Here is a 15,133-nt window from a genome sequence, read left to right as displayed (position 1 = left end):
AAACCCTCACAAAAACCCATGGACAGCAGCCATACGGGATTGAGCCCGACTGCTTCCTCCTCCCTTTTACCCTATTTTAAACCCTTATAAATACCACCCCTTCACCATAAATTCATTCCTCTAAGTTCTCCATACATCCAACCATCACATAGAAGCTTTAAACCTCAGAAACAAACCCTAAACGTCCTTCAAAAACCCTAACCAAAACCGACACACAAACTGAAACTGTTTGTGTGTCTCCTTCGAAAACCCTTTCGTTCCTCCATCAAATCACCATCAAAATTCGAGTTTCTTGTTCCTAATTAACCACATAACATCCATCTACACATTAGACAAAGATTTACGAGCCAAATTGCCCTTGAGAGTACACGAAATCCCTCGAAAAAGCAGTGAAATAACACTGTTTTTTGCGGTTTCTTCTTGTCTGTCCAGTTCTGTTTGTGCTCGTTTTTCGTGCCCAATAACCCAAAACGAGCAGGGGTTGCTTTAAGATCCTTGTTCTCCTCTATTTCTAGTTTCCAAAACATCTTTTAAATCAAATTTTCGTCGTGAAACGAGGGAGATATCACTGTTTTAAAATCGCTGTCCAGAAACTTTCCAAAACGCGCGTGTGCTTTGTTCTTCGTCGACGACGGCCTCTCGAGAAAAAATCTACCTTCGATTACGACCCAAGACGGTGTCAACGATACATGTAGGTTGAGGGTGCATCAAATCCCCTTCTCTTTCCTTTTTTATTTCGTTTTCTTTATGCTTTTTTATAGCTTGTTTTTTGTTTGTTTTTTTCGTTTTGTTTACCGTTTGTTTTTAATTTAACTTTGAAACTAGTTAGTCCGAGTATGAGTTAAAGTACCACCATGAATACCCGCGTTGACTTGAGATGGGAAAAGAAACCGCTCCTTCTGTCGGTCGTACACCCCTGTCTCATTTACATATCCTCGTGTTCAAGGTAGGGCATAAATAAAGCAATTATCTAACTTTGTACTTCGTTTTCGACCCCCCCTCCTGTTTCGGCCAAATCGATGGACCCTAGGACCCGTTGTATGTTAGTTTAACCTCTGATTGTTAACCTACGACATATTTAGATAACATTAATTTAATTTAATAACCTAATTAGACACGATAGGTGGCTTCGACGTAAGTTATAAAATCAATCGACGATTCTGTAATTAATTGAATGCATCTCTCTCTTTCACTTAATTTCTCGCTAGTATAAGAGTGCGTGATTAGCACCTTCTTATTGACACTCGATGAGTTAAATTAATTAGCGAATTTGATTTAATTAGACCCTTTGGGCCGTGTAGAATGCACCCTCATGCGACAATCAATCAACATCGTTTTTAACTCGTTTTCTAACTTGTTTTCGATCCCTTTTCGCAATCATTCGATCTAACCAATAAATCTAACTTAGGAACTAGGTTAACCTTATCTTGGCCGTTGGTTAGGGCCGTGTGGTGGCCGTTTTCTGTATCTTTCTCGTTTTGTTTTATGCCGTTTGTTTTCTCGTTGTTTCATTGTTTGTAATTTATTGTTGGTTTATCGAGTTGTAATATTTCAAGTTTGTTTTCGTTTATCGAGTCAAATGATTTCTAAAAACCTTAGTCTTGTTGGTTAGACGGTTATTCCCCAATGCTTGTAGGAGCGTAGTAAACCGCATGTTGTTTAAAGCAACATGGCCCGGTTTATGCTAATGCATGCTTTGGTGCGTAGCCATATGTCTAATTCGATGAGATTAAGCGCGAGCACGCAATACGAGGATGACCCAAGGACCGTGGGTCATGTGAGCCGTGGGCCACCCTCATGTGCACGGTTTTCGAGGCCCAATGGCCGTGTGTTTTGTGTCATATTGTTTTGTTTGTAGCAATTGTAATTAGATCGAGTTGTAATTTATTTATTGTTGTGTCGGCATGAAATGCCTGGTTTATAATAGGTAGATCCCAACGGCTCCCCCATTCCCCATCAAGCCTTGTTTGTTTTATTTGTATGTTGTTTAGATTAATCAACCCACATGCTAAATTATAACTTTGACAAAGTTAGTTTAGTTGCATCTAAAACGACATAGAAACTTCACATGTTAGGGTTAAAACAACGTTTGCATATCATACATCGCAGTAGCTATGACCTTGTTTGAAATCCGACACTTGACTTAGTAGAGGCCGTTATCGACGGGCGGGGTTGGGTGTCCTTATGGGCTTCCCAACACGTACCCTCACCCCTTACTCAAGATCTATGGTTTGTGGATCCGTCTAAATACCATTGGATTACGAGAGTCATTCAAATCGAGTGATATAGGGTACAAGTCTTTATCTTTAATCACTCGTAGTCGATTGGCTTTATGCTTTTCGATGAAAGGTGTAAAGTTGACTTGAACGGTTCCAAGTTCCCAAAAACTTGGTGGCGACTCTAATATGTCTTAATTCGATTCGAAAGAACCTCGAGTCGATTATGCGGGTGTGGATCCCTCGGACGCAGTTCCCGAGGGCCTTGTCCTGATTTGGCGACTCCATTTGGGGAAAAGAGGACTAGTTACACTTTGTGTTTCTAGGGTCTTTTCCTCCGAGGTGAAACTTGAAAAGAAAGTGTTGGAAAGTAAAACATTACTCATAGTGCTACGATTCATGCATAAACCCTTAAGGACTTGCCGGGCCGTCCCGGCGTTTCTTCGTGATGCGTGGGGGCGACGTCCCACTATGCCGGAAGCGCACATTGCTCGCTTCCACTTCGCCTCGCGTGGTTCTTGGGAATGGGGACGATCTTCTAGGTACTTTACCTTAAGACACCTCGCTTTATAAGACCGCAAAAGGATGGAGGGCATAGACCTTCTTGTAGAAGACTTGCCGAGACTTAGAGATGTCTAGGAGCATACATCCTTATAACATGAGAATGACAATGTGCAATATGTTTTCCCGAGTCCTTTTTTTCGAAAATTCCGAGTCCTTTTCAAAACCGAACTTTTGAACAACTTACTTTCAAACCTAGCATGATTTTCAAAACGCGGAATGCTGCCCAAATAGGACTAGAATTTCGGCCCAATTTGAGCTTTTATAGCCGGCATGCTGCCCATTTCAAATCTCATTTTCAAATCAATCCTTCTTTTTTTCAAAATCAATCCAAATGTTTCCCGAACCTCAACCAAGCATGAAATGCGTCGAGTCGTGTCCGGGTCATGGCCGTGTTAGGCCGGGTTTGTTTTGTTCTAAGAGTCTAGAACGCGACCTAGTTGGGTCACCCAAGCTCACCTCTTGGGCTTCGAGTCATGTTGATCAACCTTTTGGTCTAGAATAGTCCACAAAAAACGTCCAGGCTAGGCCCTTATGGACGTTTCACGCGAACCCATGGGCTACGTTAGTCCTATCACGGGTTTAGTCACACCAAGTCCAGTTTAGAATCGAGTTATGACAGTTCGAGTCATGTCGTTTTGTCGAGTCTAAAATGAACCAATGTCTAAATCAAACCGTGGGTCGAACCTTTGGTTAATCAATCTCAAGTCGAGTCTGTGTTTGAGTCAAGTTGGGGTCGTGTCCTTAAGTGTGCAGGGGCTCTTACTTTAAATATTGACTCAGTACGGGGTTTTCTTGTAGAAAGGCCGCCCAAAACCCGACGTCAAGCAATGGAAGATGCTGTTAACAAGCTTACTGAGGCCGTGAACCTCATGATGACCCGAATGGAAGCAATCGAATCTAGGCTGAGTGAAGATTCACCTCCACCTCCTCCACCGCTGACTGATCTGGAGAAACGGTTCAAGTTCATCGAAGACCGTTTGAAGCTCTCCCAGGGGAAGAACATCCACTATGAGAATGCTAGGACCTATGCCCCAGTTCAGGACAAATTGCCCACGAACATGGTACTCACTGACATCCCCAAGTTCAAGGGCACTGAAGATCCAGTCCACCATGTTAAGGCCTATAAAGGGTACTTAGCACTAAAGGGAGTACCTGCTGATATGCTCTCTGAAATCTTCGCCCAATCTCTGGGTGAACACCCAAAGGCTTGGTTCTACAATCTTGACCTCAAGAACTTTCCCACTTTCGAAGATATTACGGTAGAGTTCTGTAAGCACTATGCTGACAATGTTGAGATTCAAACCAACATAAGAACCTTGGAGGTTATGACACAAAAGGAGAAAGAGGGCTTTACTGAATTCCTCGCAAGATGGCGCGCTGAAAGCGTGAAGCTAGCTAAGAAGCCCGACGAAGTTGAAATGGTGGACAAGTTCGTAAAGAATCTACGACCTGTTTACCGTAATGCTCTGAAATACCAAAACTTCGGTTCTTTCAAAGAATTAATAAGGATCGGGATAAAGGTAGAGGACGATGTCCGAATTCTTTCAAGCCGAGAAGCCAAAGGGATACCAAGGGGCTTCGTCATCTAAAGCAAAAGCGCCCGCAGCGGCCCACTTTGTTGAAACTGTCAATCTCCTAGATGGACAGTCAAAAAGGCCTCCGCGCCAAGCTCCGAGGGTATTCACTGATATCGGGTGCACTTACGCCTATGCTCTCCAAAGGCTCATGGCCCAAGGAAAGTTGAAGCCCATTGGTCCAACTCAGGACCCTCCCGCGATCAACAAGGCAAATGGTACAAACCGAATGCCCTTTGTGCCTTTCATCAAGGGAAGGGACACGATCGAAAGGTGCTTTAGACTAAAGCACGAAATTCAAGATATGATTGAGAACGGAACGCTCCCAATCCCGGCCATAAAACCCAACAACGTCACCAATCCATTTGGTGACCACACTAACTTTGTCTCTACCGAAGATAGTGTCGATTACTCTCACTTGATTCGCCCATGTCGTCTGAAAGGGGTTTTCGTCGGAAGAATATTCGTGGATTGCTCCAAATTCCTACCAAGCTCGAGAAACGAGATTACATTCGGGGATTTTGTTGTCGATTGTACTCCTTACATACTCCGAAGCGGCAATGAAACCAATGGCGTTTGGGCTGATGATGAGGATGATGTTTACCTCGTCAAAGGTGCGACAATTCCTCACACCCAAGAAGAAATCTTAAAGGTGAGGCAAGATGCCTTAGAGTCAAACCATTTGACTAGATCCGGGCGCCCATATCGTGTGGAGAAAGCTAAGGATATCCCGAGTAAGGCACCTCAAAAAGAGCCGGCAGTGGTCGAGGTTCTTGGTGAAGGGTCGACCTCCGAGGCTTCCCTCATCAAGCAACTCCAAAAGACTAAAGCCGACGTATCTATCTGGCAACTTATCCTGAGCTCTTTCGAGCATCGTCAAGCTTTGTTGCAAGCTTTGATGAACATGACCGTGTCGTCAAGTGCTACTCCTGCGGACATGGTCACTCACATCGCCCAGAATCGGCCTCAGATTACCAACGGTGTGACATTCTCCGACGAAGATCTGCCACCGTTCGGGCCTCGACATAACCTGGCCCTCTATATTGCTACTGTGTGCCTCAACAAGCATATCCCTATGACCTTGGTTGACGACGGATCGGCCGTCAACGTACTCCCTCTGAAAACGGCGCATATTCTGGCTTGGAGAAGAATGACTTCATCCCCACTTCACGGACGTCGGGCATTCGATGGCACTGTGCGTCGAGTGAGTGGACTTGTCGACCTAGTAGTACAGACTGGGCAAGTGGAAAAGAAAATAAATTGCCAAGTAATTGACATTTGCTCATCCTTCAACTTACTGGCTGGGAAGGCCACGGATCCATGTTGCGAGGGCCGTAACATCAACGCCGCATCGAAAAATCAAGGTTCCACTCAATGGCAAAACCGTCACCATTGACGCCACGCCAATTACTGTGGCAGGAGGAGACATTACTTCTGAAGTAAGGGTCGAAACTGCCAATGACGCATGTGGTTTCGAGATTGTCAACATGATCGAGCTGAACTCCGAAGCAGAAAATATGGATCTATATACGGGAAGTCATGTCTGCGAGGTGATCCTCAAAACTGGGAAGTACTTCGGTTTCTCTTTATATCCTAGAAGGGAGGAGGCTTTCAAGTTAAAACCACCCGTAGCCAAGGGAGTAACCTTCGGGCTTGGATATGAGCCCACTGAGAAAGATCTACGGGAAAAGAGGGGAAGAACGATCGAAGATCGAGATATTAAAATGGGACTGTATCACCTAACTCTAAACGGTCACTTCGTGAAAGCTGGGGAAGAGCTCCCTTGCATGGACTTCCCCGAACCTATCTTCGACCCAAGGAAGAACCTTATGGTCCCAGGAATCGAAGTATTCCAAGACTGTTATTACATCCCTGAAGATATTCTAACCGTGATGCCAATAGAAACCAAATCGGACCCAATGAATGACGAGAAAGCCATGGGTCTCCTTTTCGGTGAAGAGAAGAAATCACCAATACCAAACGAAGATTTGGTAAGTATGATCCTGAGGAGCGAGCGGTTTGACCCATCTACCCTCATCACCGATGTGGATCCTCTTAGGACCAACACGGGATGGCGGAAAACAATCAAGTGGACTGACAACAAGGGACTCCTTTTCAAGTTGACAACGGGAGAAGGAGAGATGTTCAAGCCAAGTGATGTTACCGATTCTGAGTCTGAGTCGGAGTCTGAGTCTGAGTCTGAGTTAGGTCCTAAGATTGAGTCTAAGGAGTCAGGTGTTGAAAATGCCCCTCCCCTAGCTTTCCCTTCCTATGCACCTTTTCCTAATGGTGGTATTCCGGGGCCTGTCCCGAATACCCCTATCTCGCCACTGAGCTCTGACCAGTTGGCCCAAATGTTAGCGTATTTCGCGCAATTTCAAATCAATAATAATATGAACCAGTTTGCTTACGACTTGTCTTACTTGCATTGCAATTCAATTTTTGAAAATGATTGTTTTAATAATGACATTGAGACTGAGGTCGAGGATGAACAGTTGGTCGAAGAAGAAGAAGAAGAAGAAGTGGAACCACCTCTACAGTTGATAAAAGGGTTGGAAGAGTACGAACAGAAAACTTCGATCATCGAAGACACCGAAACCATCAATGTAGGTACAACCTTAGAACCACAGGAGCTTAAAATAGGAACTACTCTAAGTCCCACCGAAAGACAAGGGTTCATTGATTTGTTGCATGAGTTTAAGGATGTTTTCGCATGGTCCTACAAAGACATGCCAGGCATTGATAGGGAAATCGCGGAGCACAGGATCCCAATCAAGCCGGGGTATAAGCCAGTCAAGCAAAAGCTACGCAAAATGCACACAGATTGGTCTTTGAAAGTCAAGGAAGAAATCGACAAGCAACTCAAAGCTGGGTTCATCAAGGTGTCAGAATACTCGGACTGGGTGGCTAACGTCGTCCCGGTGCCTAAGAAAGATGGTAAAGTTCGGGTTTGTGTGGACTTCCGGGATTTAAACAAGGCAAGTCCGAAGGACGATTTCCCATTACCTCACATCGACATCCTGGTTGACAACACGGCAAAGCACGCGTTACTATCCTTTATGGATGGGTACGCCGGTTATAATCAAATCAAGATGGCGAAAGAAGATATGCATAAGACTGCGTTCAGAACGCAATGGGGAACCTATTGCTACACAGTAATGCCTTTTGGGTTGATAAACGCAGGGGCTACATACCAGAGGACCGCGACAACATTGTTACATGATTTGATGCACAAGGAAGTCGAGGTTTATGTCGACGACATGATTGTCAAGTCAAAGGAGCGTGATGGCCACCTTGGTACATTACGCAAATTCTTCGAGCGACTGCGCAAGTATAACATGAGGTTGAATCCACAAAAATGCGCATTCGGAGTCACATCCGGCAAACTGTTGGGTCACATCGTTAGCCACCGTGGCATCGAGGTGGACCCATCAAAAATAAAGGCCATAATAGAAATGTCTCACCCAAGAACCGAGAAAGAAATTCGAGGTTTCCTGGGAAGAATCCAATATATAAGTCGGTTCGTGGCAAGGCTAACGATGATATGCGAGCCAATTTTCAAGAAATTGAAGGTCGGGGAACACGTCGTATGGGATGATCACTGTCAAGCGGCGTTCGATAAGATCAAGGAAATACTATCTTCCCCTTCCGTGCTTAGCCCACCAACGGCTGGGTTACCACTTTTGCTGTATCTTACAGTTACAGATACTGCAATGGGGGCAATGCTGGCACAGACGGTCGATAAAGAGGAGAGAGCGATTTACTACATTAGTAAAAAGTTCTTGGAATATGAAATCAAGTATACTCAACTCGAAAAAACATGTTTGGCTTTAGTATGGGCGACAAAGAAGTTACGGCACTACATGCTCAGTCACAGTGTCTGCATCCACTCGAAGATGGACCCAATTAAATACCTGTTTGAAAAACCGGTTCTGAACGGCCGGGTGTCAAGGTGGACTCTAATGCTTTCCGAGTTCGACCTGAAATATGTACCGCTAAAAGTGATAAAGGGAAGGGCGGTTGCGAGACTTCTGGCGGATAACCCGATAGAAGAAAGCGAGGTTGTGGATACGTGGTCGTTTCCCGACGAAGATATAGTTCACATAGACAATGATACGTGGGACCTCTATTTCGATGGAGCATCGAACTATAGGGGTTACGGGATAGGAGTTCTACTCATTTCACCAGAAGGTGAACATGTTCCTATTTCGATCAAGTTGGACTTTAACGTCACTAATAACGCGGCTGAATATGAAGCATGCCTACTTGGATTGCACAGTGCTCTCGAGTTAGGCATCAAAAAGCTTGTAGTACACGGGGATTCGTCGCTAGTAATCAACCAAGTGGCCGGGACGTGGAAAACCCGAAGTGATAGCTTGGCTCCATACCAAGCGAGAATCGAAGAACTAGAAAAGTTGTTCACCGAGGTCAAGTACGTGCACCTCCCCAGAGACGAAAACCAGTTTGCTGATGCACTATCAAAATTAGCTGCTCTAATCAACATACCTGATCATATGGATACTATGCCAATATGTGTCGAACGAAGATCATCACCTGCTTATGTTAATGTAATCGGTGACACAGAAGAAACCGAGGCCGAACCTTGGTATCATGCTATTCTGAAATTCAAAGAATCAGGAGAGTATCCACCCGACATGGATAACCGCGAAAAGCGCGCTATTCGAATGCTAGCCGCTCAGTTCGTTAGAACCAATGACGGACAATTGTACAAGAAGACTGCGCAGAATATCCTTCGCGATGCATAGACTCACCAATGCGAAAAAGAGTCATGGAAGAAGTCCATGACGGGGAATGTGGCCCACACATGAATGCGCATATCTTTGGTTCGTAAGATCATGAGATTAGGGTATTATTGGACAACGATGGAGACAGATTGTCGCCAATATGTCAAACATTGCCATAATTGCGGATCTTCGCAAACATACAACATGTGCCACCGTCATCGTTATATACTACGACATCACCATGGCCTTTCTCAACATGGGGAATCGACATTATCGGAAAGGTCAACCCATCTGGAACAGGTGGGCATTGTTTCATGCTAGTCGCCATCGATTACTTCCCGAAGTGGGTAGAGGTGAAATCATACAAAGTTCTACAAGCAAAGCAAGTAGCAAAGTTCATTCAGAATGAAATCATTTGCAGATATGGGGTGCCACATGAGCTCATTAGCGACCATGGCACTCACTTCAGCGAAATCGCCGTAATACTTGAAAAGTATAAAATCAAACACCACAAGTCGTCACCATATCGACCTCAAACAAATGGTGCGGTGGAAGCCGCCAACAAGACAATCACTTTGTGATTCTCGGAAGATGACCGACAATTATCGCGAATGGCGAAAAGATACCGTTCGACTTTGTGGGGATCTGAACGTCTATTCGCACGACCATCGGAGCAACTCCGTTCTATTTAACATATGGGATGGAAGCAGTTCAGCCTATCGAATTAGAGGTACCTTCTTTAAGGATCCTGTTAGAAAGTCAGGTCCCTGAAGCCGACTGGCTGCAAGCCAGGTATGATTCCTTGGTCATGCTCGACGAGCGACGGTTAAATGCACTACACCATGTTCAACTCTATCAGAAAAGGATACAAAGGGCGTTTAACAAGAAGGTGAAACCTCGAGGAATAAAAGATGGGGATTTAGTCCTAAAGTCCGTTCGCGCTTTACTACCAATTGACCCGAGGGGAAAATTCAAGCCGAATCGGGCGGTCCTTACAGTAAAGAAGATGTTATCGGGAGCGCGTCAGTTGACGATGATCTAGATGGAAATGACTTTGCGAATCCGACGAATTTGGATCAACTGAAGAAATACTATCCGTAGAACTCACTCTCAATGTCGTAAAATAAAATTTTGAATTGCAGTGCTCGTGAGCGAGTCTAGGCCGCGACACTTTTGCTTCGCTGCTTTTTATGCGTTATAAATCGATGATTGTAACGCAATTGTTTTTGTGGAACTACGAGCTCGGTTTGATTCTGTTGATAACAGATACGTAGGCAGCTCTTTAAAAGAGTACAACCGACCCTTCTTTTGAATAAAATGAAATTTTATGCAGAAACTGGGATTTTAATAAATAGTAAGTCTTATTAAAATCGGGCGATGCCCATTACAACATCAAAAAAAAAAAAAAAAAAAGGCACACAGCAAGCAACAAATAATAAGTAGTAGTATTCAAATAATAAATTGGAGTCGAAGGCTCCTACATCTTCTTTTTCCCTTTGCCTTTTGGGTCACGTGACCGAGGCTCCTGTGGGGGAGGGGTAGTTGTGTTCTGTCTAGCGCGCTTCTTAGGAGGAATCGTCATTTCTTCCCGAGGGCCCAGCCTATCTTTTACACTCAAGCGAGGACCAAGCCTTCCTTCTAAGGCGAGCCGAGTGTGCCTTTGAACCCAACCGTTTCCACACACTGTCGCTTTGTGAGTCGGTCTTAGGAGTCTTCGGTCCTAGCTTCAGTCCGGATGTAGACGAAAGATTGTTAACAAAGAAGTCACATTTGTTTTTGCTTTTGTCATAATATTTGATGTCGACAAGCTCATCCTTCCGACACAAGTCCTTACCTGATTCGGTCTTCTCTTTAAGCCATTTAGTATAAGACGGGGATACCCAGATAGTCTGAGGGCGCGCAGATACGTACCAAAGACGCCTTTGGTGCCACCTCCTGAGCCAATCGTCACATATAGACGAACTCAGCTCTCTTGCTCGTCCCAGAACAGCCTCGCACTTGGGAATCATTTGTCTGCGGCCCATCTGACGCAGGACGCGGTCAGGGTAAATGTGAATAGACCTCTCTAAACCCGATGAGCGCAAACGCCGGTCTTGTCATCTTCCGGAAGGATAGTAAAGGATTTGAGGCGAAGCCAAGGCATGAACCAGCAAAGAGGGCGACCTTCCCCTTCTGTCAGTTTGTTTCGCCAATAGGCAAGGTCATCTTGATGCCCGTCTTCATACCGCTTGGCACGCATAGTCAGCATACGAGCGAGATACGAGTTGGGCTCACGCGGAGGGGCGAAGAGCCAAAATCTCTCGCAAAGCCACACCTGGAAAAGAGAAAAAGAAAACATGAAAGAGACAAAAAAAGAAAAAAAAAAAAGAAGAAAAAAGAAAAAACGTGAAAAAAAAAAAAAAAAAAAAAAAAAAAAACGTGAAAAAAAAAAAAAAAAAAAAAAAAAAAAAAAAAAAAAAAGAGAGAAAAAAAACGAAAGGGAAAAAGAGAAGAAAAAGAAGAAAAAACGGATTTGTGACAGGAATCGTGGCAGAATACAGCAAAATCGTGGCAGAATACAGCAAAATCGTGGCAGAATGCAGCAAAATCGTGACAAAAACGCGACAATAACACAAGAATTGTGGTAAAAAGGAGATTAATCAAGGATGCGAAATCAGGAGAATAGATTTTGATGCGGTCGTTTCTACACCAAAAATAAAATACCTAAGTACAACTAACAGAAGTTAGCGGTAAGTAGGGTCGATCTCCACAGGGAGGCGGTGTACTATCTATTTGTCCGTTTATCTGTCTAAATGTCACTAATGGGGGTTTTGATTGATTCAACTAAACTAGAAATTAAGGCAAGGGAAAAGAATTAACAGTAAGAGAAAGAAGTATGCTAAGAGTCGGTCCACCGTGGCAGCTATCAGATCTATTATATCAGGGATATTAAGGCGATTAGACTATTGATAGGAAGAGCTATGGTCGTCACCTTTCGGTCCTTAAACCGCCCTAGAGCGTAAACAGCTTAACTTTCGCCCTTACTGCAATACCCTATTGTAATTAAGCAAGCCTTCCCTTCCAATCTTTCGATCTAGGTCGGGGTTAACTAGAATTATTGGTCTCCTGTATGTCACTCATTCGACCGGATAACAATTAAATTGCCTAATACAATTCCTACCGCAAGACTAATCTATTTAATACAGTTAAAGCATCGCTACCACGGCTTCCCTAATCCTAACATACTAGGGAAATTAGCTACTCATGATAAAAGGGAAAACAGGAAATAAAGGAATAACAATAAACATAATAATAATGAAAGAAGAAAATAAGAGAAGGAAATAAGAGAGAGAATTAATCGAAAATAATGATCCGGAGTAGAAGAACAAAAGTAATGATAGCAATGATAGGGAAAAGTAACGTGATCCTCCGGATTGTTCGATGATTACAAAAGACAACCCTTACTCCTATTTATAAGAAATTAGGAGTAAAGGTTAAACCTAATGACGGAATTTAGACTAAAAAGCCCAACCCGTGGCATAGTCCACTCGATCGACCACATGAATCACTCGATCGAGTGAAGTTAACTCCAAAACCTGCTCGATCGACTAATAGTGTCATCGATCGAGCACATGCACAAAAAGAACAGGTCGATCGAGTAATCTAACCCCTCGATCGACTTATTATGCAACCTAAAACCACTCGATCGAGTAATAAATCACTCGATCAAGTGAAACTTGACTTCAGCAGCTTGTATTTCTCGTTAATTTGCCTTTGACTTGTCCTTTTAGCTCCCGAAACGCCTTCACGCATCCCAAGACAGCAATATTTCCCGCTCCAAATCTACTCTTCCTCCAAATGCATGCAAAATGGACGGTAAATGACTTGATTTCGCTACTTTCTGGTTCATTCCTGTAAATAAGACAAAATAACCCAAAGTAGCATATTCGGGGCATTTCGTAGCATAAAACCACGATAAAAGCATAGAAATACGTGCATAAAATAGGCTAAAAAGACTATATAAAAAGCACGTATCAAATCTCCCCAAACCAAACCTTTACTCGTCCCCGAGTAAACTCAAAACTATACACTAATGGAACGGAAAAATAACTCAGAGCTAGCTACAAATGCCCACTTAAGCCAATTTAATGCAAGCAAACTAACACTTATAGCTAAACAGTCAAATGCAAACGAGTTATAGGATGTTTATAATAAAGCTGAACCGTCGACCTTGCAAGACCTTTAATAATGGACTCTCACGGGTCACTCTTCTCTCATGAAGCAAAGGGCAAGCATGAATATATAAGAGAGGAAGAAAAAATAGTCGCTCACCTAAACTACGACCCACATAACATGCATGCAACTAATATGATAGACAATTCTAGCTACCAAACATACATTCCAACCAAACGAGGTCCTGTCACAGCCGAGGGCTTACAAAGATATGGTAAAGTGAGGCAATGGGTAAGAAAAGGCAAAACAATTATGGGAATGTGGAGGTATAGGTGATCAAGCTAGTACCTAAACAGAACCATATGACAACATCCGATTCTTAAGCAATTATGAAATAAGCACAATGCCCTTCATTTGGCATAAAACTCACCAAACCAAACCAAACATACTCCTCAAATGATAATGATAAAGCATAGGAGTGAAAACCGTCTCAACAAAACAACATCTCTTTTTTTTTTTCTTTCTTTTTCTTTTTTTTTTTCGGTTTTTTTCTTCGATTTTTCTTCTTTCCATTTCACATCATTTTCATTTTTTTTCATATATTTTTTTTCTTTTTTCATCACGTTTTTTCATCATCCTCCCTTTCTTCATAAATTACCAACTCCAATTCAACAGAATATGCGCCAAAATTTGATACAATGAAATATATACCGCAAAAACAATCTAAACTAGCTTGACAAGGCAGGCTAAATTTGGATGTAGCTAAGGGTCAACAGGCAAATTTGGCTAATGTGGAGTTAAATGGGTAAAAATGAAAGAAAGGGAAATTGTAAGCACCTCCCTGCATGTGACACCAACCACTAACCCGAATGTATGACGGCAAAAAGCAATTGAATTTCATATACGTGCAAATTAATGAACATGTTATGCAAGGAGTAACTACTCACAATCCTACATGAAACTGGTCATAAATGACACCAGTTTATAAGGCTCTAAATCTTAGAAATTGTAAGTAGGTTGCCAAAATGTAAGGTCAAGTCTATATGTTCAGCTAAATTAAACATTAACTCGTAGATATGCAATAGGACAAAGCTAAAAGATAACAGTTAATGCAAGGCTTAAGCAAAAAGACAGATAATAGTGCAATATCATCATTGAAATCTACCGTTCCGACTCAACCTATATGCTAAAATAAACGTGAGATTTTTGAATTTTAACAATTTTTCAATTTTTATTGAATTTTAAATTTTTATGAAGTAGATAACAATGCAAGCATAAAAATTAAACGTGACAACTGAAATGCAATAAAAACAAAATGCAGACACAAATATGGATGCATAACCTCCCCAAACCAAACTGTACAATGCCCCCATTGTACCAAAACATGGAAAGGAAATGCAAACTAAAGGAGGAAAAGAGTAAAAGCGGAAAAACTCACAAAATAGCGCGAATAGGGGGACCTCCCCAAACCGACCATGAAATGGGAGGTTGCTAAGGCCCGGAAAACCGTCTCAGGAAGCTAATCCAAGTCAAATACACTCGATATACGTCCCACAGTGGTCGATCGAGTGAAATGGGCATTCAAAACTGCTCGATCGAATGGTGCACCAGTCGATCAAGTAGTTTCCTTTCTGCAGGCACTCGATCGAGTGGAATATCTGTTCGATCGAGAGGATCTCTCAGCTAAGCTGCTCGATCGAGTAGAGTGACTACTCGATCGACTGGTCCTCGATGAATTCCTGCAAAGTGAAATTAAAACAGCCCGCATACTAACAAAAACAAGCTTACCGAGATAGTTTATGGTATAGAAACCATTTATTACAACTGAAATAAAATAAAGAATGCAAAATAAAGACGCCGGGTTGCCTCCCGGTTAGCGCTA

Source organism: Silene latifolia, chromosome 11 (assembly GCF_048544455.1).
Source record: "Silene latifolia isolate original U9 population chromosome 11, ASM4854445v1, whole genome shotgun sequence".
Classification (NCBI taxonomy): domain Eukaryota; kingdom Viridiplantae; phylum Streptophyta; class Magnoliopsida; order Caryophyllales; family Caryophyllaceae; genus Silene; species Silene latifolia.
Note: the sequence above shows the minus strand (reverse complement) of the source record.